Below are 27,410 nucleotides of genomic sequence, written 5' to 3' on the forward strand. Positions count from 1 at the left end.
CTGGAAAACCTGGGTTGAGGTGGGGGTTCAATTACCAACAGGACGACAAGAGTGGCCAGTGATCAGTAGCCTCTGCCTCAAATGCCTCTCTGACGAGGTGACACTTGAGCAAAGACCCAAAGGATGAGAATGGGGCAGCCACGAGAAGAACATTCTAGAGAGGACCAGAGCAAAAGCCTTGTGGCAGGGAAGGGCACTGAGCTGGACAGCAGTGAACAAGGGCTCAAGTGTGCTGGCCCAGAGTCTGGGCAGGCCACAGGGCAGAGGTTTGGAAAATGAGGTCAATATGGCAGAGGAGCCAGGTCATGAAGAGCCTCACAGGCTATCGTAAGGAACTGGATTTTATCGTAAGAGCAACAGTGAGCCATGGAAGACTTTAAGAATGGGACTAAAATAAAATAAAACGCCACTCTGGCTTTGTGTGGAGAATGGGTTGGAGGGTGCAGGGCAGGAAGTGGAGGCTGGTTAGGGACTAGCCAGGCACGAGACGACGGCAGCTTCACGGGGTTGTGGTGGCAGAGATGAGAAGTGGATGGCTTCAGATGTTCGTGGAGTAGAACCATCAGGATTCGGTGGGAGGAAGTCTTGGGAGGGAAGCAGAGGAAGGAATCCAAGACGGCGCCTGGTCCTTTGCTCTTGGAGGCCGTCAGCAAGACGGGAAGACTGAGCAGCAGCGAGACGCAGGCAGGGGGTCCACTGCGGACACTTTAAGTCTGAGATGCTCTTGGACTGCTAGGTGGAATACCCAGTGGGCACCTGTACATTCAACTCTAAACTCAGGGAAAAGGGCTGGGTTGGGGAGGGACGTTGGAGCCGTTGGCATGTAAGTGATGAACGATGCCAAGGACCTGGCCGGGATCTCCCAAACCGACCACGTAGATGGATTCGTCTGATGAAAAACGTATTTCCTGGTTCCTGGAAGAGCGGAGGGGGTTCTTTCTCCCCTAGGTGAGGGGTCGGTGTCCCTAGACACAGGCTTGTGGAGGATGAGCGGAACCTCACCAACCCTTCTGCTGCCTGTTCCTGCCGGGGCCCAGTAGGGAAGAAAGGGGCTGACCCCTTGGGGAAGAAGGGAATCAAGGATTACAGTTTCTTACTACTGCAAGCAGGCCTCAGCCTTTGCTGGTGAACAGAAAGGATGGGATGTGTTGCACCGACAGCCTCAGAAAGGCAGCTGCTTCTTGTGCGAGGAGAGTCAGCGCCTTCCTCGCAGGGGCAGGTCAGCTCAGCACCGCCGGCCCTGGGTTCTGTTGCCTCAGGCTGCCCCGGAGAAAGGCCATTGGCCCCACCGCCCCCCACCACTCGTGGGGCCAGCTGGGTGTAGTCCTTGGTCCTGCGTGGCCAGACAGCAGGCGCTGGGAGCCTAATCACATCCAGGGGGACCAGATGTTTTACGTCGGGCTCCCCAAGCTCATCAACAGGGGCCTGGCATTCAGGGGTTGGGATACCGCAGCCAAAAATTAAGCACTAAATATTTAAAAAAACAGACTCGTGTCTCATGCTGTTGTATTGCAGTAAAATTGCATCAGCCAGTTCTGTGGCTAAGGCCCACAGGCTTCAGCTGCTCCAGACCGCTGTCTGGCAAACAAAGGTGTCGGGCCTCCAGAGTGGCCTCTGCTTCCAGAGGCCGAGGTCATGGCGGGGATTATCTACAAGGAGCCTTGTAGCAGGAGAGCGGAGACCAAGGGGCTCACGTGGAGTAGGCCTGAGCCGCCAACATTTAGAGGCGCGCAGAGGAGGAGAGCCAGCAAAGGAGACTGGAAGAGGAGCAGTCGGGGAGCTGCCAAGAAAACCAGGAGAGCGTGGCAGCAAAGACGCCGAGAGAGTGTTTGCAGAGGTCAGGAGGGTCAACTCTGCCAGCCCCGCTGAGAGGTCAAGCATGGTCCAGTGGATTTTGCAATATGGAAGTCATGGGGGGGAGGGGCAGGGGTTCTCCCCCATCCCCGCGTCCCCCCAGAAAAGGAGTAGGTAGGAGAGTGGAGAGGTGAGCAAAGAGGATGCATAAATGTGGGCAGTTGGGGTTCAGTCCTTTGAGGACCCAGGAGACTGCATAGAGCAGGGCTGGACAAACAAACAGATTTGCAGCCCACAGAGCAAATCCAGCCCACCACCTGATTTTATAAATATAACCTTATTGGACCACAGACATGCCCAATTGTTTGCGTGTTTTCTATGTCACAGGAGCCAGGTGAGGCCAAGGGGGTCAGCAGGGTACCGACAGGTTGGCGACTCCACCACCTCAGAGAGCTGTGAGAGGTCTGAGTGAGGCTATCCATGCAAAACACTTCAGCAGTGCGATGTAAACGCTGGACACAAAAGCTAGATATGATTTCAGTTATTAATCCTATTAGCATCTCCCACAGGGTCTGCCAAGAACAGGCTGACTCCACAGAAGGAAGGGTCTCGGAGGTAAGGTCACCAATCCCAGCATTCCAGGAGAGGAACCAAGTCCAGAGCAGGCTGCTCCCCAAAGAGCCTCTCCTCAGTGAAAATAGCAGTGATTAGTGGGGAAGTGGCTGATTTCATGCATTTTATTCCTAATATGACTATTACTAGAATGAGGGCAGGCAGGTTGCCCCCTTTCCCCAGGTGGGTACAGGTTTCTGAATTCTACTTCTTGGTAAAACAGAATTAGGAGAATCGCTTCAGGACATAGAGCAGCTGTGTTGCATCTGCTGCCAGCATTCAGGCCATTTGTACAAGAGACGGGGATTCACCAAATCAAAGGGGACATCCCCTCCCAGGTTCCCTAAATGAGCTTGCTTCACATGGAAGGAGACACTCAGAAAGAGGCTTTAAAAGAGGAATACAGAATGAGAGAGAGAGAAAAAGAAAGAGACGCCTTCCATGAAAGAGAGTTTTCACCAGTGGAGCCGGGGCTGGCCTGCTGAAGCAGCGATGTCCACATGCACCCCCTTCTCACTGCCTCAGTTTCCCTTCTCAGCTCACCCTTTCCACCTCCCACAGCTACCCCCCAGGGCCCTGAGACCAACTTCCTGACCCTCTATCCTACTTCTCCAAGCTTTGCTTCTGCACCCACCTGGTGTGCCCCAGCCCTGCACCCAGTGTGTTCAGAACTCCTCAGTAAGTAAACAATATGAGTACCCCAACGCAAGTCTATCTAAAATTTTATACATACCTTCTAAAACACTTTTATAGACTATGTCTAGTTTCAAGATAAAATACACATAAACAGAAGCTCTAGTATTTCCTTCCCAGCTCTGGCTCTTCACCTTCTTGCGGAGCACGCCCCGCAGGGCACACACCTCGTCTGGAAAGCCTGGGGCAGGCCAGGGGCCCCGCTTTATCTGCTCTTCACATCGTGCTTCTCTGTACGATTTCATCTGAGGAGAGGGATCTATTGCCAAAACGATTTTGAAAACCACAGCTCTAGACCACTCCAGACCTTCTTTCTCTTTGTCAGAACTTACCCATCCCATGTCCCATCCCCTCGGAGCCCTACTCTGCCCTAGACCATCTGACATGCTACCTGCGTGTCTCCTCAAGAAGTACAGTGGGTCCCCCGGGCTGGGTTACATGTTTGCATTTTAGCAGGAAATTTCTGGAACTGATGCTCTAAAGTAAGGAAATGACATCAGGCACTGGGTCTGGACAAAGCACGATATGTCTTGGGTCAGGGGATCTTCTGCTTCATCTCAAATCACCCCACCTCAGGGGTGCCTGCTGATTACACGTGTGGGGTGGAGTGGGGACCAACTCCAAGGCTACATGGAAAGGCTCAGCTGACACCACAGTGAGATGATGGGTGCTCTGAGCAGAGCACCTGACGCTCACAGCCCCTCCATACCACCCCCTCCAGCTCTCGCTCCTCGGCCCCAAGCCCACTGTCCCCTCTCTACCCTTGGTTCACACGGTCTCCAGGGGCTCCCAGACCCACCCTCCATCTCCACCCTATCCCCAGCCCTTGGCCCCACACGGTGCACCTGAAGGACTCCCTCCCCCGACCCAGTCCCAGAGCCAGGCGGGGGAAGCCAGCACCTGTCAGAGAAGTGGCCTCTGGCTGCGCAGACGGAGCTTGGACAGGCATGACTGGCCTGCCTCCACCCAGAGACTCAAGGACCATGTGATGGGGCCCCAGAACTGCAAAAGCAAACCGCAGAGCAGACTCAACTCTGAGTCCTGAGCCAACTGGAAACATCCAGGCTTCTGTGCCAGCCCCGGCGGCCTCTTCCCTACATGCACCCTGTGGCCACCACAACGGGCATTCTTCACACAGACATGTGCTCTTCACCAGCATCACCCGGTCTCATCAATCCCGCCCGTTACCTCCGTGTCACTGAAAGAACGCCCCCTGCCTTCTGTCCCCTACACGACGAAAGAGACTAAAAACCACCTGCGGATTCTATAGTCCAAAGGGCAAATTATAGCCAGAAAAGCTGGGAATGCATTTATTTAAATCAATTGTAACTAACTGGTACCCAGTAACTAGTAGCCCCATGAGAGATGTCACCAAAGTGCTCCAGGGCAGATGTGCCAGCCTGACCCGCACAGCTGAGCCAGTGCCCCCAAGCCCACCCCAAAAACGAGGCTCACCGAGGTGAAATGACCGCCCCAGGCCACAGAGCCAAGGCCGGCAGACGGGGCTCAGCCCCCCGCGGCTCCACGCAGCTGCCGCAACCTCTGGCCCCCAGGCCTGGACTGGTGGGGGCTGAGTCGGTACCAGAGGGCTTCTTGCTTGGGTGCGGAGTGGGACAGGGAAGGGGGCTGTCCAGCGGCTGTCCCCGTCGGGAGGGGGCTGGCCGCCCCCTCCGAAGTCCCGGGCCCGCGCGGCGCCCCCGTGCGCACTCACCTCCGCAAAACACGTCCAGGTCCCGGGGGTCCCGGGCGCCCCGGGCAGGCGCCGGCCACGCCAGCAGGGCCACCAGGGCCACGGGCAGCAGCGCGGGCCCCATGCTTCGCAGCCGGCCTCCTCCCGCGCCGTCCGGCCGCTGGTCGCCCCGCAGGGAGTGGCAGGTCGAGGCCCGGCCGCCGCCGCGTTGCTCTGGAGACGGCGCCCGCCCCGCAGGTGCTGCACCTGCGTCCGCGTCCAGATGCGCAGCTGCCTCCGGCCGGCTGTTCACCGCCCGGGTCCCACCCCCGCCCCCGACCCCGCCCCCTCTCCTGTCCTCTCCACTCCCGTCCTCGGTCCCCGGTTTCCACCCCCATCCCATGTCCCAACCTCCATCGCCATCCCGGTGCCACCCCTCGGTCCCCACTCCCGCCCCGGGCCGCACACCCCCGGCCCTGCCGCGTCTGCTGGCTCAGCTGTCGGCGCGGACAGCGCGTGGGAGCTAGAGCGGGCTCTGCCCAAGCCCTTGGTGCAGACCCTCCCCTGCAGGTAAAGGTGTGAGTTCGCGCAGGTCACTTAGCCCCTGGGGGCCTTGTTCTCAAGGCTGCTGCAACAGGCAGAGGGAGTGTCCTCCTGGGGGTTCTGAGAAGCCCCTGGTTGTGGTCACTTCTCCCTGCAGGCCTCCTTTCCAGGCTCCTGTGAGGACACTTGCCCTGCCTCCTCCGGGCATGCCCCATCCCCTCCTTCCATCTTCCATTAGCCAGTTCCTTCCCTCCTTATCCCCACCCTCCCCATAAGCTGTGTCCAGTGAAAGGGGCTGATGAATTGTGTCACATTTACATTTTAACAGGGCACTGCCCTACAGAATCAGCAGGGCGTCCTTTTTTTCAAATGAGTCTCGTGGAAATCCCAATATGAAAAGCAGCTGTGTCTCAGGCTCCTCTGGTTGAGGCTCTCCACCCACATGACTCCTTGCCCTCCTGGGTCGCCCTCCTGGGTCACCCTCCCCACCCAGCCGCAGGCTGAAGGGGCAGAGTTTGGGTGGAGAAAGAAGGATAAGTATTTTTGGTACAGTGAGGAAAATACTTTTTAAAGTTCCTCCAAATAACCTGAATAATTTCCTCCAAATTCACCTGAGCCCCACTTTCTGTGAGTGTGTGGAAGGTACTTACTGTGTCTTGTTTGATTTTGAATGCCTGGTCCCTAAAACAGTGCTAGCCCATTGAAGATGAAAGTGGGGAGTATTTAGAGGGAAATGAGAGGCAAGGGGAGGATGAGAGAGAGAGAAGAAGAGGAAGGATGAGGAGGAAAGGAAGGGAGGGAGGTAGGGAGGATGTCCCAGGATCGTCCTGGATTAGCCATTACTCCAAGGAGCCCTGTTAGTGGAGAAGAGTATTTGGAAGCCAAATGTGGGGTACTCACTGTTTATCACTACTGGGTGTCACTGCTCCCTGGCTCTCTCAGTGGACAGATGAGGAAATACATGTATATACCAGTGTACACCGATGCACTCACCCAGACACACACACACACACATCTCCATGGCTGTTTCTAGATGGGGGAGTTGACACGGATACCTCCAACCCCAATCCAGCAACCCAGGTTCTCTCTAACCTTCTCCCTTTCTTTTTTTTTTTTTTTGGTGAGGGAGATTGGCCATGAGCTAACATCTGTACCCATTCTCCTCTCTTTTGTATATGGGACACCACCACAGCGTGGCTTGATGAGCAGTGCGTGATCTGTGCCCGGGATCCAAACCCGTGGACCCCAGGCGGCAGAAACGGAGTGCTCGAACTTAACCACTACGCCACTGGGCCAGCCCCTCCCTTTCTGATATTAGTAAATCCCTTCTCAGAAACCTGGCTCCTATTTTCCTTGAAGTGTTTCTTTGCTCAGTTCCCCTGCATGTCTCCCTAAGCCTCCAGTCACCTCCGTGGCCCTGCTGCCCATCACTTGGTCCTCAGCTGTGTCATGTTATCAGAGCTCAAAGAATGGCGATTGGTTTTAATAAATCATAACTGACTGTCATATTTATGAGGGCTTTCTGTGTACCAGGATCTGTGCATAGGTAGATATTCACCTTTCACTCACACAGGAACCCCATTCTACAGGCAGGAAACTGAGCCAAAGGGGGATTTAGTCATTTGCTCAAGTGCACTAGTTTGCGGCTTTATTTTTAATCAGGGCAGCAGTGAGCCCAGCCAGAAGACTCCGGTTCCCAGTTCCCTTGCTACTAGGTATGGCCATGAGACTAAGTTCTGGCTAGTGAGATGCAAGTAGAAGGAGTCGGGTGGGATTTCTGAAAAGCTCATTAAAAGTGGGAAGACAGCTGCCATGGGTCCTTCTTGACTTTCCTTGGTTCTTCTGGCTTCCTCCCTGCAACATAGATCTGATGGCTGGAACTCCCGCAAGCAACCTGGACCCTGAGGCAGCCTTGAGGCTGGAAAGCACAGAGCAGATGCAGAGCAAGAACCCAGGAATCCAGATCCTGATACATTCATGGAGCTTTCACACCAGCCAGTAACTATCGACTTTTGGCCTTCTTTTAATATAAGAGAAAAATTAATTTCCACCGGGTTTAAGCCATTGTAATTGTTAGTGTATATCATTAGAAGCTGAATGAAATTCATAACTGAAAAAGCAGAGAGGTGGCATAGTGTAGAAGTGGCAACTCCAGGGAGCCCCAGCCCCTGGGCCCAGCTGACTGGAAAGGGGGAGACACCCGATTCCAGGGAACCGGTCAGTAAGCTGGGCTGGGCCTATGCAGTTGTCGGGAGTGAGACCCCAGAGCCTGGATGAGGAGCCCATAGGAAGGGAGGAGAGTGGGGTCCCATGTAACTCCAGAGAGAGCACAGGAGCCAGAGGGGCAGGTGAGAACCTTCTGTACCCCATGCACCCTGGCTTTCCTTCCTCCGCCACAGGCTCTGGATCCCTAATAAACATCCATTTGTCTTCTGTCCGCGGGCCCACCATCACCTGTTACAGACTAGAAACCAGGAGGTCCTCCCGAGCCCCTCCCTCTCCCCACGGCCCCCCACCTAATTCATTACCAATCCTCTTGATTTTGTCTCCTAAATATTTCTGGAATGGTCTACTCTCCATGTCCACCACCACTGCCTGCCCCACGCTGCATCCTCCGTCCGCACAGCGAGTCAGCCAGTCCTGACTAGTGCGCCTGCGCCCCCCGACCACCCAGCTGTTCTCCGTTTGCCGCCAGAGGCAGGTTTTCACAAACTGGCCTTAGGATTTGATGGGAAGGTGGCGTTTCCAATAAAGGGCTCTTCAATCAATAGTCTAGGTGTATACCTTACACCAGGGGAGACTCGGGGTGGATTAAGAAACAAAACCATATGAATGCTCCAGTAAGTTACGTGAGAGTATTTCTACACAGTAAATAAATGATCACTAGAAAAACCAGTCGTGTGATCAGAGCGTCGGGGCTTTGAGCCAGGTGCTCTCAGCCCCACCTCTGACCCCCTGGGAGGGGAGGGTGCTGGAGGTGGAGTTCAATCACACAGCCAGTGAGTCGATCAATCGTGCCACATAGCGAAACACCAGTGAGAACTCTGGACACCGAAGCTCAGTGGCACTTCCTGGCTGACGAACACTCTGATGTGCCAGGAGGGTGACACGTCTGATTCCCCTGGGAGGGGCATGAAGCCCTGCCTTTGGGACTGCCCAGACCTCGCCCTGTGTGTGTCTCCATTTGGCTGGTCCTGAGTTGTGTCCGTTACTGTAAAAATATAATCCTGATGACAGCACTTTCCTGAGTTCTGTGAGTCATTCCAGTGAATTATGAAACCTGAGGGGGTCGTGGGGACCCCCATATGTGTAGCCAGTTTGTCAGGAGTGTGGGTGGCCCGGGGACCCCACTGGTGGCTGGCATCTGAAGTGGGGCAGTCTTTGGGGGACTGAGCCCCTAAGCCTGTGGGGTCTGAACCTAACTTGGGGTGGCTGGTGTCAGAGCTGGAGTGCAGGCACCCGCTGGTGTTAGAATAGGGACAAAAGAGGGAGACGGATTTTTGCTGTAACCAGTCTGTACTGTTTTTTAAGTATATTTCCTATTTACAACTAAATACATAAAATTAAAAGGAAGGTATTATTAACTCTGGGAGAAACAAATACTTGTGCATGAAAGCAAGGTCTAAACCTGAAGCAGACTAAAACGAGGTGGAATTTGGAGCACCTGAGGGAGCTTAAGGAAAAAGACTTCCTTTCCCATTGACGTGTGGCACGGTCTCCTTGGAGAGGAGTCTGGTGCTTTTCACTTGCTCTCTGTGTCCCCAGCAGCTTTTTTCTTTCGTGCCCTGTTGGATTTCCTGACGAGCTTTGAGCACACAGACCACTAACCCTGGGAGTCAGAAATGCTGCGCTGCCCCTGGAGACACTCAGGGGGCCGCAAGCTGCTGGGTGGGGAGAGGACTTCCAGGTCGCAGAGGCTGCGTCCCAGGTCTGGAGGACTCAAGGCCTGGGTGTGTGACTTCACCACAGAGAGAAGCCTGGTTCAGGAGCACAGCAGGAGCACGGGGAAGCAGCCGGGCATCAGAACCCAGTCCCCACTTGGCCCTGGGCGGGCCCTCTCCTCGGGGTCCTTCCACCTACTGGGCTTTTCCTTCTCTTTGCATCCTCATTTCTCCTCTGGGCTCTTCTGTTACACAAAACAGAAAAAGAGAAGGAGAGCACCTAGCAGATCATTCTTCCTGTGGCCCCAGGGAATCACAGGTGGCAAAGCTGGCCAGAGCTTAGGGACATTGGTCCGCTCGCTTGGTGAGGGGAAAGACCGCAGAGCAACGTAGTAAATCCGAGTGCGGAGCTGGTCCGCGTCTCAGCTCCTGACTCACCTGGTAAAACCTGGCATGTTCTCAGGGTCCATCACGTGTCAAATGGGCCTCATAGTCATCCTGCCCCGCAGGTGAGACTCGTGCGGCGACTCTTGCCCCACCTGCTGATGCCCCTCCGCTGCCCCCTGGTCAGTAGTTGTCGTCTGCAGAGAGGGGCTCGGCCAGCCTGTCCTCTGTAGAGTCCGCGACCATCATCCCCTCCTTCCACCCCGCAGGCAGGTTCCCAGCTGCAAAGCAGCAGGAAGGCCCCGCGGCCTCCCTAAAGGATGGGCACGTCTCTGGAGCTGTCCTCCTGGGGTGGTGGCGCTGCTTTAGGCCACACGACCACTCTGAGGAGTGGAGGAGAGGCTGGTGTCCTGGGAGGGCAGGGTGCACACGGGCCATGGGGTGCGGGATGGGTGGGCTGCCCTCTTCCCCTCTTCATCTCAGACCATTTACGTGACGTATCAGAGCGGTGTCAACCACCTCGTGCCAGGACGGGGTATTTGTCCAAGGCTCTTCCGTCTTTCAACAAGAGTGATCAAGTCCTCCTGCGCACTGACCCTGGGGATGCCGGAGGAAAAGGCGCAACTCACAGGCTGCCCATGCACCGCCCTTTCCTTGAGACCTGAGCCCACGTCTCAGTCCCTCGCCACCTTCAGAGCGGGGCGTACTCATACTCCCTGTAGGTGTAACTTGTCACTGGGAGCAGGAAGTACACTTGTTACCCTGTAGGTATAACCTGCTGCTGGGAAGGAGAAGTTTTCACATCCCTCTGTGAGGGTAACGTGCTGGGAGAGGAGGTACTGGTGTTGCCCTGTATGTGTAACATGCTGCTGGGAAGAGGCAACGCAGAGCAGGGCTGGAATTTTCCGAGGCATAGAACGTGGGCCTCTGCCTCCAGGGGCAGGATTCACGGCCTCCCCCACTACAGGCAGCGAGGGTGATGGCTGACGCTGGGAAAGCCAGCAGGCGCTGGGGACAGGTTCCAAATCTGCCCTGCAGCCCCTCACTGCCCAGGAAAGCGGCCACGAGCCTCTGATTCCGAGTCAAAGGCAGCGTCCGTGCCAGGCAGCCATTTCCATTTAAAACCAGTATATGTCATTTTCCTGGATACCATCAACTTGTATTAACGTAGCATTTCACATTTAAAGGGTTTTTGTGGCAAGGTAGTGTTAAGAGTTGACCCTCAAGGCAAAAAAGAATGAATAAGAGAAAAAGCCAATAACCTCGCCCTCTCTGAGGTTTGACGCGCCGTCTCATTTACTGGGATAGATATTTTCCTTCATTGGATTGTTTTGTCTCTTTTACTTAGACTAGAAACCTCCTGGGCAGGACGGCGTGACCCTCTGCCCCCGAGCAGAGCCAACAATAACCGCTTGCTTTAAAGAGACGAGCGCACGTGTCATCGCCTTATGTCTGAAGAGATGTGCAAACGTCTCTGAAAGGGAGCCAGCAAGTGCTGCGCACCTCTCGTCCCAGATCCCTTCCCTGTGCAGACAGAGCCAGCCCCTCTCCAGGTACCCTCAGGCAGAGTGGGTGCCAGGGCCAAGCGGGGACTCTGGGATGCCTCCTCCGCAGCCCGCCGGCACACAAGCTTTTGCTTCTCAAAACCACCATCCTTAATTTTGGCTGGGACCTGTGGAGCACAGAGTTCTGGGTAATTCGCTCAGCTGAGGAGCAAAGGAGCCAGCTCTCTCCTCTGGGCTTAAGGAGAGACCGGCAGGAAAGGGCTTTTCCTTAGTTGCCGCAAAGAAACCCTGGAAAGAGGAGGGAAAACGAGCGGAGAATCTCCTCTCTCCTCCACCCTTTTCTGCCTGTGCTCCTTTCTTTCTTAAATGTATTGGCCCCAGAGGCTGAGAACGGGAGTCTTTGTCTTCTGGGAGAAATCTGCTGACCGGGAGCCTTTCCAGCCCTGGGCCAGGGAGCTGCAGGATTCCCCCAAAGCGGGCGGGCAGGACAGATGGGAGACGGGGACAGAGGAGCCCAGGGATGAGGACTGGAAAGGACCAGACAGCGCCCTGGGGTGGAGCGAGAAAGACGTGTAGGGCGTAGGCTGTGGCCTCTGCAGCCTGTGGGAGGAGTGGGGTGGGGTGGGAGCCGTGGCAAGAGTCACCCCATGTTGGGGTCCTCACCCCCAGGCACAGAGCTAGGGGTAGGTTAGTCAGAGTCCCCACAGAAAACAAACGGTTGGTGCAACCTGGGTGATTTAAGGAGAGTTGAATCAAGGGCTGGGCAGGATTTAAGCCAAGAGAGAAGAATGGTGCCGTCCCTGGGGCCGTTACCAGTCCTGAAACCAAAGGGGCATCTGGAACTTGGAGGACAGTTGTAGGAAGGCTGCACTTCAGGAATGGGTCCTCCAGTAGAGGGATGCACTCATGCAGGCCCTCGAAGAGTGGGCCGGGGACAAACATCCACCCCGAGTGCTCCCGCCTTCAGCTCTGCTGCGGACACCACCCACCAGCCACCCTCCCTGGCACCAAGGGCACAGAGCCCAGGGATGCCAGCCATTGGGTGGAGAGGGGATGTGGAGGGAAAGAGATGTCCAGCGCAGAGGCCTGGGCTTACACAGGTCGCACCCTTCCTGCCCCCATCATCAACCCGCTGAGCCTGGATGGCTCTCGTCTCCTCTTGACCCCATCCTCACTCTTCCTCCTCTGGATTTCCGCAGCTTCATCTTCCAGGATCCTCTACCGTGGAGTCTCTCCAGTCTATCTCCAGTGCTGCCGCTTGATCTTTCTTTAAAAACCAACCTAATCATGATTCAAAGACCAAATACACAAATTCCACCGATGTGCCAGCATTTCCCTGAGGATAACCCCATCTCCTCAGCACTGGTGTAAGGAGTGGTGCATGACCGGACCTGCCTGTCCCTCTGTGTCATTTCTCTAGGTGCCTTACTTAGATGCCCCCAGTGCGCCTCTTCACACAGGCCAGCCCCTCAGTCTGAGAGGCTGATCCATGCGCCCAGACTCTTCCTTGTTCACCCAACTGCTCCTGGTCCTTTGGGATTGATTCAAGTGTCACCCCCTCCAGGAAGCCTGCCCTCTAGTCAGAGTCTGAGCCCAGCTTTGGTGCCCCCAGGGCAGCACCCTTCCCTCCCTGTGCTGTGACCACCCCTAATGGTGGTCCATCCACCATGGTCTCAGAGAGGAACCCCCAGGGCTGGGCCAGTCACCACTCGCTGTTTCTCGGCACTGAACACTGATGCAGAGCAGATGCGTGGGCAAGTTTCCCAAGGCACACAAGCTGATTGACCTGAGCAGTGCACACGTCCACGGGACTCGACCTTTCTGACTGTAAAATGAAGGGACATTATTAAATGAGCTCCAGGAGCATTTCCAGCTCTAGTGTTTCAATTGTCCTTGACCTAAAAGCCACAGAAACAAAACTTGGCATAAAAGGTCTCTTTTTGACGTAATGTAAACCGCTCCCATCATTTGTCACATTCTGTGTGCCGCTGCACCGCGGGATCTGGGAGCTTGGGAACGCAATTCTGACCAAGCCAGTGACCACTGGCCACCTCCAACCATCATCAAGCTTCCCCCAGCAGGGCAGTGACCAGCTCAGACCTCAATTCCGATCTCAGCTGAGGTCGGAGTCAGAGCCATATGTGCCTCGTTGCCCAAGGCACCGCTGGGCTGTGTTTAATGGGCTCCCGCCAGGGAAATAACGTGGGCGCGGATCCTACCCAATATTGTATTTGCATTGTGCATGTTTTCCCCATTTCCTCTGGAAATTATCAAAGCTATATGTATTGGGATCCTCCTTCCCAGAACCCCGTCCTGCCTGGTGTCATGGGGAGCACGTGGGGAAGGAAAGCTGTCGAGATTGCGGTTAATCCAAGCACCCCTGAGGCTGTGCTGGGGCCCCAAAGAAAGGACTGGCACACCGGGCCAGGAGGGGATCTGGTTGTGCATCAGCCCGTCCCCTCCTTCAGCAGGACCCCTCGACGTCCCACTGCAGGGCCTTGCCTCCTCTCAGTGGATTCTGACTTCTTAGGCTGCACCCTAATGTGTGCTCATATTGAATTGTTTAGTGGGGGTAGAGGGGGATATTACATATTCTTTTAACATTGATCAAAGCAGCACATGCAGAGAGTTTAAAAAGCCAAACACTCCTGCAAGACATTCTGAAAAGCAGGCTCCCGCCCACCCCCAGCTCTCACCCACCAGGGGCAGCACCTCCAACTTTGCAAATTGTTTCCTGCGCATTTGAGCTCCATGTTTCCAAATAATAGCTTATGCCGCTATTCCTTGACATGCTAGTGGTAGACATTCCCCAGACTTGCCATTTTGGGAGATGAGGAGCTAGCCGTGCACCACCGCCCACGGCTGCACACTCCCTCTGCTTCTTTTTGCACAGTTTTATCGTATTTTTTGCTAAATCTGTGTTGAGTAGTCACGATTATATATATATAATGTCACGATTATAGAGACCCCTCTGGCTGAGCCCCAGCGCTCCAGCCCTTTCCTCTCCTGTACAACTTCTGCGTATTGTTAATAGTGGACATTTCCATTCACTTCATTTTCTACGCCCATCTTGAACTCATACCCAGATTCTCTGACAGAACCCCACGCTCCTCTCAATAGTCAACACCACCACTGGGTGATCTATCCCGGGGCCGGGGACTTCCCAGCTGGATCTTGGGGTTCCGGACTCCAGGATCCCCTTCTTCAGTTTATACCCCTTTAAGTGTAACATGCTCTCTAGTAGCTTCCAACAGAAGATGCTTTGGAGATAGTTTTTGAGACCTTGTCAGATTAAAAATATCTTTATTCTACCCTCAGACATGACTGACGACTTGACTGGGACTCCAGGACCGGAGTCATTTTCTTTCTGAATTCCTAAGGGTTTTCCCAATGAGTTTCACCTTCTACTTTGTTGTTGAAAGGTTGTGGGGCCATGAGAACGCACCCCCCACACCTCATCCACCCCCCATACCTCCATCTGCTCCCACACCGCATCCGCCCCCTACACCTCCATCCACCCCCAACACACACCTCCATCCACCGCCCACTCCTCCATCCACCCCCACACCTCCATCCACCCCCCCACCTCCATCCACCCCCACACCTCCATCCACCCAGACACACACACCTCCATCCACGCCCCAAACACACCTCCACCCATCCCCCACACCTCCGTCCACCCCCACACATACCTCCACCGGCCCCAAACACCTCCACCCACCCCAAACACCGCCATCTACCCCACACCTCCATCCACCCCCATACCTCCATCCACCCCCCACACCTCCATCTACCACACACACCTCCATCCACCCCCCACCTCCATCTACCCCCACACCTCCATCCACCCCCCCACCTCCATCCACCCCACACCTCCATCCACCCAGACACACACACCTCCATCCACCCCACACACACACACCTCCACCCATCCCCCACACCTCCGTCCACCCCCACACATACCTCCACCCGCCCCAAACACCTCCACCCACCCCAAACACCTCCATCCACCCCACACCTCCATCCACCCCACACCTCCATCCGCCCCACATCTCATCCACCCCCCACACACCTCCATCCACCCACATACCTCATCCACCCCCACACCTCCATCCACCCCATACCTCCATCTGCCCCATATCTCATCCACCCCCCACACTCCTCTATCCACCCACATACCTCATCCACCCCCACACCTCCATCCACCCCACACCTCCATCCACCCTCTACACCTCAATCCACCTCCTACACCTCCAACTACAGGGAACACAGTTGGCCCAGGGTTCCAGCTGCTCTGCTCCGAAATCTGTGGCCACATTTGTGCAGCCCAGCTTCCCAGGGGCTGCTCCCAGCCAGGGCTGGGCCGGAGAGGGATCCTAAGGCAGGACTGTTGTTGGGAGACATGGGTTGCCTCTGATGGGCAACTGGTGTGAGAACCCCCATGACCTTGGGGAACCATCCTGAGGCTGTGCAGCGCCCCCCGTCCTCCCTCCAGACTCCTCCACTTGGAGCCAGACGCCATGAAGCTGCTCTGGCTCCTCCCACTCTATCTCACTCAGGGCGCGCCCCTGTGAAATCTTTGCATTTTTGGTCCGTCTTCTCAGAGGAACCAGACAGACACAAAGGTCTAACGCCACTTTACCTTCGGGTCGCTTGTCTGACCTGCGTTTTCTCTGGACTCTTTTAGGAGCTTCTATGTCACTGGTGTCTGAGGCTTTGTGGCAGTCTGCTTCCATGAGTCTTTTCTCATTCACAGACCTGGGCATTCAAAGGGCCTCTTCTCGTCTCCTGGGGCTGTGCTGAAACAAGTTGCACAAACTTGGAGGCTTAAACAACAGAAATGTACGGTCTCACAGTTCTGGAGGCTGGAAGTCCCAAATCAAGGTGTCAGCAGGCTGGTTCCTTCTGAGGGCTGAGAAGGAGAATCTGTTCATCCCTCTCTTCTGCCTTCTGGTCGTTGCCAGCAACCTTTGGCGTTCCTTGGCTTGTGGCAGCACAATTCCAGTTTTTGCATGGCCTTATCCCTCTGTAACCAACTGCGACCAAATTTCTCGTTTTTGTAAGGACACCAGTCATGCCCCAGTGTGACCTCATCTTAGCTGTTTACATCTGCAATGACCCTATTTGCAAATAAGGTCACTTTCTGTGGTACTGGGGTTAGGACTTCAACATATGAATCTGGGGGGACACCGCTCAACCCATAACAGCGTCCTTTCAGATTGTAAACTCAGCTCCTTCCACCACCCCGTGTTCTTGATTCTCCCATCCCAGATCTCCCATTAGTCGGATACTAGACTGCTACAGTGACATTATTTTCTTATCTTTTTTCATGTATTTTCTAATGTTTTGTCTTCTTTTTTTTTTTTTTCCCCTGGAACATATCTTTAACTTTATCTTCTAATCTGCTGACAGTTAAAAATTCTGCCACTGTGACGGGGCCGGCCCGGTGGAGTAGCGGTTAAGTGCATGCGCTCCGCTTCGGGGGCCTGGGGTTCGCAGGTTTGGATCCCGGGCACGCACCGACGCACCACTTGTCGAGCCATGCTGTGGCGGCGTCCCATATAAAGTGGAGGAAGATGGGCATGGATGTTAGCCCAGGGCCAGTCTTCCTCAGCAAAAAAAGAGGATGATTGGCAGATGTTAGCTCAGGGCCGATCTCCCTCACCAAAAAATAAATAAATAAAGATTCTGCCCCTGTGTCCCTTATTAACACAGCATCCTGCTCCCGCTGCCTGGAGTGGCACCCGTTCACGCCGTGAGGGCGGCCTGCGTCGCAGACGTTGTCCGCGTCCTGTGGTCTCCTTTTCCTCTCCCACTGGCTGCTGTTCGGTTTTGTTTGGCTTTGTCTTACGTGGGCCGCCTTGGGTGGAGGGGTGTCGCTCAGATGTTAGGGGAGCGTTGGCTATCTGTCCTACTTTTAGACAGCAGAAGGCTGATGGGAAGTGAGTGTCTGGGTGGGGCTTGTTGAAGTGTGGGCTTTGCTGGAGGGACCCGAACGTCGGAGACTTTCTCTCAGGCCCGTCAGTCCCCGGCTGTAATTCCCTTGTCTATCGTCTGGGGTGCAGAAGACTTACTGGGCTGCCAGTGTTCTGGAACATGTCAGAAGCGTGTGTCTGAGGAGAGAGAATCTCATGACTTGGGGTGAAATAACTCAATGGCCGGTTCTCAACAGTACTGAGGCTGTAGCTCCTCTCAGAGGCTGGGGGCCCTAAGCCTGGGTCTCTTCTGATTCAGCATCTGCAGGGAGCAAACCTCCTGCCATCCGTGGGGTGAGGAGGGGCACACCTGGCTGAATGGGGTCAGGGTGCAGGGGCCCCGTGACCCTGCCACTCTAAATGCAGGGTCAGCCTTCCAGACCTCCTGGTGCTTCTCCCCTCCGAGGCCTGCCTCTCTCCCTCCCTCCCACCTGCCGTCAGTCTGTAGCCACCACCGTTCCTCCTCTTCCTCTTCTCTCTGTCTTTCTGCGTTCACATCTTTTTTAAATTCCTGTGCTGTCCTTCTAGTGGGGTTTTCAGTAGGAGTGGAGATAAACCCTGTGTTCGACTGAACACATGAATACAATTGACCTAGTGAGGGGACACAAGGCCCTCCCACACAGCGAGGACAGAAAGGGTGGCAGGAGGGCAGAGCTGAGGGAGTGGTCTGCGTGTGTCAGGGTGTGAGCGGCCCACCTTGGCAGCGTCCGGTGCATCACCACAAACACCAAAGGCGCCACCAGGGGACACCCCTCAGTAGGTCACCTGTCATCACAGGGAAGTTAACAACATTTTTAAAATAAAGAACATTTGCCAACATCTCCCAGACTCTACCGAGTGGGGTCTAACTCCCTCCCTTTGGAAGCAGCTGCTCTGGTCCGAGGCCGAGTGTGGGCAGCAGAACTCGCAGGCGGGCGGGTGGCAGGGCCCCCCAGCCCGGGGTTGGACCTGCCGTGGCCCCCACTGGACTGGAAGCAAATGTGCTTCAGAAGCAAAGCAGGACCCAGCCGGCATCCCCACAGAGGGCCGATGACTGGCAACGGGGTCAGAGGACCCCAGAGTGACGGGGTGAGGAAGACGAGGAGCTGAGAAGGCCAGATGCCGTAGCGGAGGGTGGGCATGTGGGGAGGCGGGACTAAGTCTGAAAGCCTGGCCAGCTCCTGGCACCTCTGCTGAAGGACGACAGGGAAAGACGGGGCAAAGGCAGGACAGGGAATGGGGACTCACCCCGAAGAGAATCAGGAGATGCGCTGTGGGCTTGGAAGTGGGGGTTTCCACTCCTTATTCCTGAGGTGTCCTCACTCAGGGAGCCAAACGTCATGGCCACCAGAAGTGTGAGCAGCCCCACAGCTCTTCCTGCAGAAGGGCAATCAGCTGGACCTCTTGTTCTTCTTGCTCCTCTCGAACTCTCACCACAACCTGCAGCAGCCAGGCGGGAAGCCAACCCACTGTCCACAGTGGCCAGCCCAGGAGGCAGGCTGGCTTGCAGGAAGTCAGACTTGTATCTCGAGCAACCAGCTCAGGAGCCCCTGTAACAGTCGGGCCAGGACTTGGTCAACATCTGCCAGCTTCCCTCATTTCTGCCCCGACTTCCAGCTTAGGACCAGCTGGGGAAAGTTAAATACGCTCCCCTAACCAGTCACACAGGAGCCCAGCTTCCCCGGCCCACAGCCTCCATCAGAAACAGCTGAGCCCCACTCTTCCCACTGCGGAGCTGTCCCGTCCTCTGCCTGCCTTTGAGTCCCTGCCAAGCAGCTCTGCCTTCACGGGGCCTTTGTGAACTCCACTGCAGTGAAGCAGCGCTTAGCCCCAGGCCTCCGGGTCCTTCCCCAAGCTCTCCCAACAGAGCCACGCTGTCCAGAAGCAAAACATGGGTGGTTTCCCCAAATAAGTTGTGGCCCCTGGTTGCTAGCTGCAGCAAGGCCAACCAGGCTTCCCAAGGATCCGGCCCGACATTCGGAATCCGTTTCCTTTGGTAATCCTCATTCTAAGCTCCAAACAGTCATCTTGCTACTAAACTTTTAGAGAATTGTTTTCAAACCAGGCACTTCCTGGCTGCATGGAACCCGTATTCACCCGCGTGTATACTGGGAGTCACGTCTCTTACATGTCATTTGCACACATGATATTTTGCAGTTCTTCTCTAGAGCTGACTGGCCTGTTCCCTCCCCACCCCTCGATCATCGGGGTTGCCCAGTTCCCAGTGGAGGCCAGATGTCCAGAGCATGTTTCTGTGTCACGGTCAGGTGCCTTCAGGTGTGGGTGAGCCTTAATCCGTCAGGGAGGCCATATCTCATTTGAATGTTTCTTCAGTCACTATGCAGGGACGATTTTGTGTGTGTGTGTGAGGAAGATCAGCCCTGAGCTAACATCCGTGCCAATCCTCCTCTTTTTGCTGAGGAAGACTGGCCCTGAGCTAACATCCATGCCGATCTTCCTCCACTTTATGTGGGACGCCACCTCAGCATCGCCTGACAAGTGATGCGGTGGTGCGCGCCCAGGATCCAAACCCAGGCCACCAGCAGCGGAGCGCGTGCACTTAACCGCTACGCCACGGGGCCGGCCCCTGCAGTGACGATTTAAAATACGATTCACATTATTAAGTCAGATTGATTTAGAAACCTGACACATTATTTTTAGAGTAAAATTTCACTATGTTTCCAACGTATCCCATTGGAAACAGTTTTGAAGAAACAATATTATTTATAATCCTAAACTCCAACTCCTCCTAAAAACAAATATTTCAGTGAACAACCTCAGAGGGAAAAAAGTACAAAATCTCAATGTCTAAAGAGAAAAAGTGTTAATTTTGCAAGAAAGAAATTAACATTGAGTTGTGAGAGAGAGTTCCTATGATCCAAGGGATTTGCAGCTTTATTATTAATGCTCCATAAACCTGAAATATAGGAAGTAAAAGACAGGACTATTAATTTTTATTTTAAGCAATTATTTGGCCCCTCACAAATGATCTTTTCTAGCTCATTTGCTCATATATTGCCCTTGTGATGGGGAAGCTGGGCGCGTGGAGCGTTTTTCTCCTGCTGCACGGGACTCTCCACCTGTGACTCTGAGCACGTGATCCCCAACAAGCCTTGGTTTTCTAAACTGGTAACTGTGGCATGCCCCTTTGCTGCCACATTATGAGATGAGCTAATGAATACAGATGTCTACAAATAGCTTTGTAAATTCAAAGAACAACATCACTGGTTGGGGAGGCTGCTGGGAACCAAGGTTCATTTCAACATTGGAGCCTTTGCAGAACACAAAAGCTGGGTCCTCTCTCCCCTCCCCAAGGGAGGGCAGGCCAGGCGGTTTCAGTAGAGAGCTCTTCAGAAATATTCCGACTCGTTTCCCTTCAGGAAGTGTGGACAGGCTCACTGGCTGTTTCTCTACCTTCAAACCACTGAGACAAGCCACATAGAACTTCCCTGAATAAGAAGTCTCCTTAAAACAAGCTAAATCAGTGAGGTTTTAAATGAGGTTAAAATTACCATCTGGAATGGCCTCCAAAAGGCAGAGAAGTCACAGACGTGGGGAGAAGGGAGGCAGCGAGCCACGGAATTTGCCTGGTCATGATTTGCATCAGCCCTGGTACCCTTCAGGCAGCCAGGCCCCACCCTCTGTGCTCGGCCATCCCCCCCGCCCTCCCTCCCCTCTCACTTGACCCTTGCCCCCTGAGCCCTGGTCATTCACACAATCTGAGCCCATTTACTTCATTGCAGGGAGGCCGGGGACCTTGGAGCAACCTGTTTCTGGACCCAAAAGAGCACAGAACGGTGAGGAGAGACGAGAGAGACACTTAGCTACTAGAGATAAATTATATACATTAGAACAACGATTACAAGAAGGCAGTGAGGAAAACAAAGTCAAGAATTCGGGCTTACCCACAGTTTCTGACTCTCAAACATGCATTCCTGGAACTGAGAAACACCGGGAAACCCCTGGAGGATTTTTCCCCTGGGAGTCCCACGTCCAGTACTACTGTTAAACCAAGAGCAATTTCATTTGTTCCAAAGTGTTTTAATCAGATTTTAAAGATGCTCTACTGCCTGAAGATGAAAGGAATTCTTGTCGGAGTAATTTTTCATAGTTCTGCTCTTTTGTCCAACTAGATCAACACACTAAGTGAGTGCCCAGGAAGCCAGTGCACTTCATACCTGCAAGAGCTTCAAAAAGCAAAGGAGATGCAAAGCGGCTCTCACATATTCAGACGTGTTTTGCAAGTGGAAATGTGTACATACTCATTTACCCTCAAATTCCCGAAATGATGACTTCTGCCATGATCACAGCCTTGCTCTTTGTTTACGATGTCTGTCAACGCCTCCTCCCAGAAGGTGGGAGATGCTCTTTTTGCTGCACAAAGAGGGCGAGATCCCTGAGACTCACCCATCTGTCATGAATACTCTTTAATTGCAAAACGGTCCCTCCAAGGCCACCTGCCTCACCTTAGACTCTGGGTCCCCACCCAGTTAGATGCGTCACACAAGGCATAGAGACAGGGCATCTAGCTTTGGGGCCTCTTCAGAACCATAGCAGTGAACCCAGGAACGCCATCAGCACTGAACAGTTAGGGGGACCTTTGCTGAGCACCCTGGGTATCAGGGTCCCCTGGACCCTACGAGAAGGGCTCCTCATGCACTGGAAACTCCTAAGCATTGCAACACCCAGGATTGTGTCGATTCTTTGGTTCCCAAAGCTCATTTCTGTTTTGTTTTGTTTTTAACATGCGTTTGATGGACTGCAAACTCCTAATGAGAACAGCAGCCTTGGATGAAATAAACTATGAAGTTGAGAACTTGGGCATCCAAACAGGCATATCTTCCTAAATTGCAAATCATTAGCTGGTTCACAGACTTTCGCTGTGACAAACATATTGCATTGTTTAAGTGGCCTAAATGGGTTCGTCCTGCTCCCGTAGATCAGCCCTAATGCTCTCCCAGCAGGAAATTTATTGTGAAAAAATCGTTCTGACTGGAGAGGAAAAGAAAAATGCATCTTTCACCAAATACTAAAAGACAAATATCTGCTGAGTCACATTTCAGGTAAAGTGACTTGTGATGTGTCTCCCCCTGTGCTCTCCTGTCTCACCCTGTAACCCGTGCAAAATCTGTGTGTGAGAATAAAAGAGAATACAGGATTGATGTGATTTTGCGTTTCAAATTAATGTTAAGATACTGTTGTTGCTGCACTGGAAAAAAAAAGAATGGTATTATGAAAACTGTGTCAACTCAGCTATTTTAAATGGGCAAAAAGAGCTGATATTTTAAAGAAATATAAAGTATTTTTTTCCAGACTGAAAAATTCCTTTGTAATGCAATCACTCAGGTTCTAATTTTAAATTATCCACTTTATGAACCTGGAGTTTTGGAAATCTTGCTTTCCTAAAGCAGAATGTCCTACACAGCCTGGTTTGAACTCACCTACTGCCCATCCGTTTCCCTTTGAATAAACGGAACAAAGAGAAAGTGTACACCACTCAGTGTGATGACTTCTTTAGGAGTTTGAATTTCCTGACCTTCTCTAAAGGAACTATAATGATGTTGCTATCAAAGATCCTTTATATAACGTCAGCAAGATCTCTAGATATCCTTCTTCCTCCTCTTTCTCCTCCTCCTCCTCCTCATCATATTCATCAAAGTGGTTGCAATATTTACAAATGAGATTAGAGAATCAAATTGTGGATCTGGTTGGTTTTGAAGCATTTATTCAACTGTTGCTCCAATTAACAGCTCATCTTTAACAACTTATGGTTATAAAATGCATTACATGTTATCCAGAAATATGAAACAGGCTTAAATCCTTAAACATAATTACAGCCTATGTCCCAAAACGGTTCCTTTCCCGGGGAGCTGTCCCCTGCGCAGTGCTGACGGCCACCCGCGGGTGTCGTCACCAAGGCTCACACGGGACAGGAAGGGAAAGCCCGGTGGGGTTAGGTGCCTACTGTGACATTGTCAGGAAATCTAAGAAAGGCAAATTATGTTCTCTCTTCATTGCTTTCTTTCTAAACATATTTGACAACCCATCTTTTATTAACATTTGCGTTCTCTGAGACGATTCTTTTGAACGCGCCATGCTGCTTCAGTACGAGGTATCAATAATGGATTAAGAAGGAGATGATCCTATATAAAGAATATTTATGTCTTAATTGTCTTGAAAGGTTGGCACAGTAACTGAAAATTCAAAGGTCAAAAATTCTACTTTGTTTTCCTTATTTTTCAAGAAATCAAGAGACCGACAACACAAAGATTGATAGAAATACATTTTCCTTGTCTCTTCTGCACATTATACCAACTGGAAAAAGGCGTCAAGATGACAGGACTTTGTGATGTTTTCTCTTTAAAGATGAATATGCCTCAGTGTGCCCACTGATAGAGATGCCACCTTATAGGTGAAGGACCAACAGACAAATCATGAAAGTGGTCGTTGTGAAGGAGAGTGAGCACTGGAAACATGTGTAACCTCAGTAGCAATCAAATAGAAATAAAAGCCAAATCTGAGATGTCATGATTCACCAATCAAATTATCACAAACAAAATGTATTAATCACAAGTACTGTGTGAAAGAGGATGAGTGGAGCCAAACTTTCTGGAGGTGGGGGGGATGCAGACAGAGATTCATGAGCATTAAAAATGTTCATAGCGGGGCTGGCCCTGTGGTGTAGTGGTTAAGTGCGTGCGCTCCGCTGCTGGCGGCCCGGGTTCAGAATCCCGGGCGCACACTGATGCACCACTTGTCAGGCCATGCTGTGGCGGCGTCCCATATAAAGTGGAGGAAGATAGACACAGATGTTAGCCCAGGGCCAGTCTTCCTCAGCAAAAAGAGGAGGATTGGCATGGATGCTAGCTCACCGAAAAAAAAAATGTTCATAGCAACTGACTCATTAGTGACCCTCTTGGGAATCTAATCCAAGAAAAAAATCTCAAATCCAAAGATATATGGACAAGGTTGTTCATTCCAGCAATACATATAGTAGAAAAACACAGGACACATTCTAAATATTACCAAAAGAATCATTAACTAAATCATAAAATAGTCATATGCTTCTACATATTTAGTCAATAAAATAATGCCTATACATACTTTCAGAGATAAGCTTCTGAAAGGATATAGGCAAACTGTCTCTAAATAGTATGACTAAGGATATTTTTCATGCTATTCTTTGCTTATCTATATATTTTTGTTTTATGCAATAAGCATGTTCGTTTCAGTAATAAGGAAAATTCTTAAAAGAGATTTCATTTAAGACATCTATTTTTGGGGCCAGCCTGGTGGAGTAGTGGTTAAGCTTGCACACTCTGCTTTGGTGACCCAGAGTTCATGTGTTCGGATCCCGGGCGCAGACCTACACACCACTCATCAAGCCATTCTGTGGTGGCGTCATATATACAAAATAGAGGAAGATTGGCACAGATGTTAGCTCAGGGACCATCCTCCTCACCAAAAAAAAAAGAAATATATTTACTAGGAGTGTATGAGCAAGTGCTTATGATGAAACAGTAAGTGGATAAAAGGAAGATATAAATTTTATATAGAGTATGAGCTAAACTAGGTAAAATAGTATACATAAAGAAAGGAAATACACTGATAAGTTGAAAGTGGTTATTACTTACAGCTGGGTTAGGGGTGATTTTATTCTTTTATCTATTTCAAGTTTTCTACAATGAGCATGCATTACTTTTAATATCAGAAAAAAATAATTTTTAATGAAAAAAATGGACCTTGACCCATAACCTGCACCATAATAAAAATTAACTCAAAATGGATGATAGATTAAACATAAAACCTAAAATCATAAAAAGCTAGAAGAAAATCTTTGCAACTTTGGGTTAGGCAAAGATTACCTAGGACACCAAAACCACAACCCATAAAAGAAAAATTGGTAAGCCTGACTTCATCAGAATTAAAAACTTCTGCTCTTGGAAAGATACTGACGAATATGAAAAGACAAGCCACTGCCGGGGAGAAAATATTTGCAAAACACACATGTGATAAACACTTGCATCCATCATATAAAAAGAATTCTCAAAACTTGATAATAAGAAACAATCCAATTTAAAAATAAGCAAAAGGTTTGAAGGAAGGTAGACGGGTGGCAAATAAGCACACGAAAAGATGCTCAACTTCCCTAGTCATATTTGAGAACTGCAGATAAAACCATAATGAAATACCACTACACATCTATTAGAATGGTTAAAAATTAAAAAACATAAAAACAATACCAAGTGCTGGCGAGGATTCAGAGCAACTGTATCTCTCATACCCCACTGAGCAAATGCAAAATGGTACAGCCACTTTGGAAGCTAGCTTGGCAGTTTCTTGGAGTTAAACAATACTCTCCATATTACCCAGCAATTTCACTCCTATTTGCCCAAGAGAAATGAAAATTATCTTCACTGAAAAACTGTCTGCAAATGTTTACAGCACTTCATTCCTGATCACCAGCAACTGCAAACAACCCCAATCAGCTGGTGAACGCATCAAAGAAACCAGGGTCCGTATTTACAATGGAATGCTACTCAACATGGATCCACTTAACAACACAGATGAATCTCTAATGCATTGCACCATGTACAAAAAGCCAGACTTAAGAGGCCATATATTGTGTGATTCCATTTATATGACATTCTAGAAAAGGCAAAAAACAGATTAGTGGTTGCCAAGGGCTGGGGTTGGGCAAGAAGTTGACCATAAAAGAACAGGAAGGAACTGGGGGAGATTTGGAATTATTCTATATCTTGAGTGAAGTGGTGGTTATATAACTCTATGCATTTCTCAGAACTCATAGAATTGTACAATAAAAGCAGTGAACATTACTCTTTAATTCATGAACAAAGCTTCATAATTATTGGAAAGACGAAACAGTTCTGGAGATGGACGCTGGTGACGGTCGCACAACAATGTGAATGTTCTTAATGCTACCGAACTGCACATTTAAAAAGGGTTAAAATGGAAAATTTATGTTTTGTATATTTTACCACTATAAAACAAAGTGTCATAATTGCTAGTCATTAATTTTTTAAAAAGTGTTCTATTTTACCTTTGGGTAGCAATTGAATTTTAAAGCATATTCACCTCTGTTACATCATCGATCCTTACACCATCCCAGTGAAGCCCACTGGGCTTCAAATCACCTTTGAAATGTCGGAAAACAGGTCCAGATGGCCAGTGACCTAAGCCAGGCAGACTGCAGGCAGCGCCCTTCCGCTCCATGTTATCAGCACCGATCCGGCCATCTCACCTCCGGAAAGGGTAAGACGCTCCTTCCTTTTCCTTTGCTGAGTGACAGCAGAGGTGTTGTCTGAATCTATGTGTGGATGTTTGGAAACAAGGCCAATTTGGTCACTAATTAGTTTCCTTCAGTAGCCCAAGCAGAGGTTTGAGTCAATAAGATTCAAAACTCACTTTTAACAAATTCCTCAGTTCTGTTAATTTTCTGTTATACACAGGAATCAAGAGTTTTCATGAAATAACACTTTAGCTGGGTGCAATGCACTCTGAGGTTTTTATTCTATCCTATACTGTTTCGTTTCTTTAACTACTGGTCATGACCCCCTAAACTGACTTTATCTCCCCTAGTGAGTAGCGACCCACGATTTGACAAACAACTCTAGTGAGCCTGGCTACACAAACTTTAGTGTCTCATTAACAACTTTTGTTGGGGAAAGACTCAAAGTTACACAAAGAGCCTGTTCAGCTATTTTGGGAAGTGAATATGTATTTAAAAAAACTGAAAAACTGATTTAATGAAAGAGTCCTTACCTCTCAGGCCTCATTTCCTGCTCCTGTGACCCACAGCATGGCTGCTCCAACCACACAGGTGGCCTCACTGTTACTCATACCTCCAGGCACTGCCCTGCCTCAGGGCCTTTGCACTGGCTTTTCTTCTGCCTGAAGTCTTCCCCAGATATCCCACGACTAGGCCCTCACCTCCCCCTAGGTCTCTGCTCCAGTGTCACACTCTCAATAACGCCTACCCTGCAGTCACACTCTCAGTCACAATCACCCTTCTCGTTTTCTCCTATTCATTGCACTTTCACCTCCTAACATACTATTTAGTTAATTTATTTCCTGTTTATTTTCTGTTTCTCCCAGATAGACTATAACTCCATAAGGGCAAGGATCTTCACCTTTCCTTCACTAACACATTCCAACTGGAATAGAGCAGCGCTGGTAGATATTTAATAGATACTGATGGAATGCTGCATAAATAAATGGATAGATTCGTTTCTTATATATTTTCTGTAAGTTAGAATGAGTGAATGACAAGCTTTATGTTGTACACTAGTCCCCCATTATCTGCAGGGGGTACATCCCAAGACCCCCAGGGGTGCCTGAAACTGCGGATAGTACT

General features: G+C 51.3%; 1 protein-coding gene across 1 annotated transcript in view; it reads right to left on the minus strand.

Moving 5' to 3' along the window:
• Positions 1–4,857, minus strand: part of CNPY1 (canopy FGF signaling regulator 1) — a 67,525-nt gene extending 62,668 nt beyond the window's left edge. Inside the window, exon 1 of the mRNA XM_058533962.1 lies at positions 4,811–4,857. The gene's annotated coding sequence lies outside the window, so the exon portion shown is untranslated. The remainder of the gene's footprint in view (positions 1–4,810) is intronic.
• Positions 4,858–27,410: the final 22,553 nt, after the last annotated feature.

Source organism: Diceros bicornis, chromosome 3 (genome assembly GCF_020826845.1).
Source record: "Diceros bicornis minor isolate mBicDic1 chromosome 3, mDicBic1.mat.cur, whole genome shotgun sequence".
In the NCBI taxonomy this organism is placed as follows: Eukaryota; Metazoa; Chordata; class Mammalia; order Perissodactyla; family Rhinocerotidae; genus Diceros; species Diceros bicornis.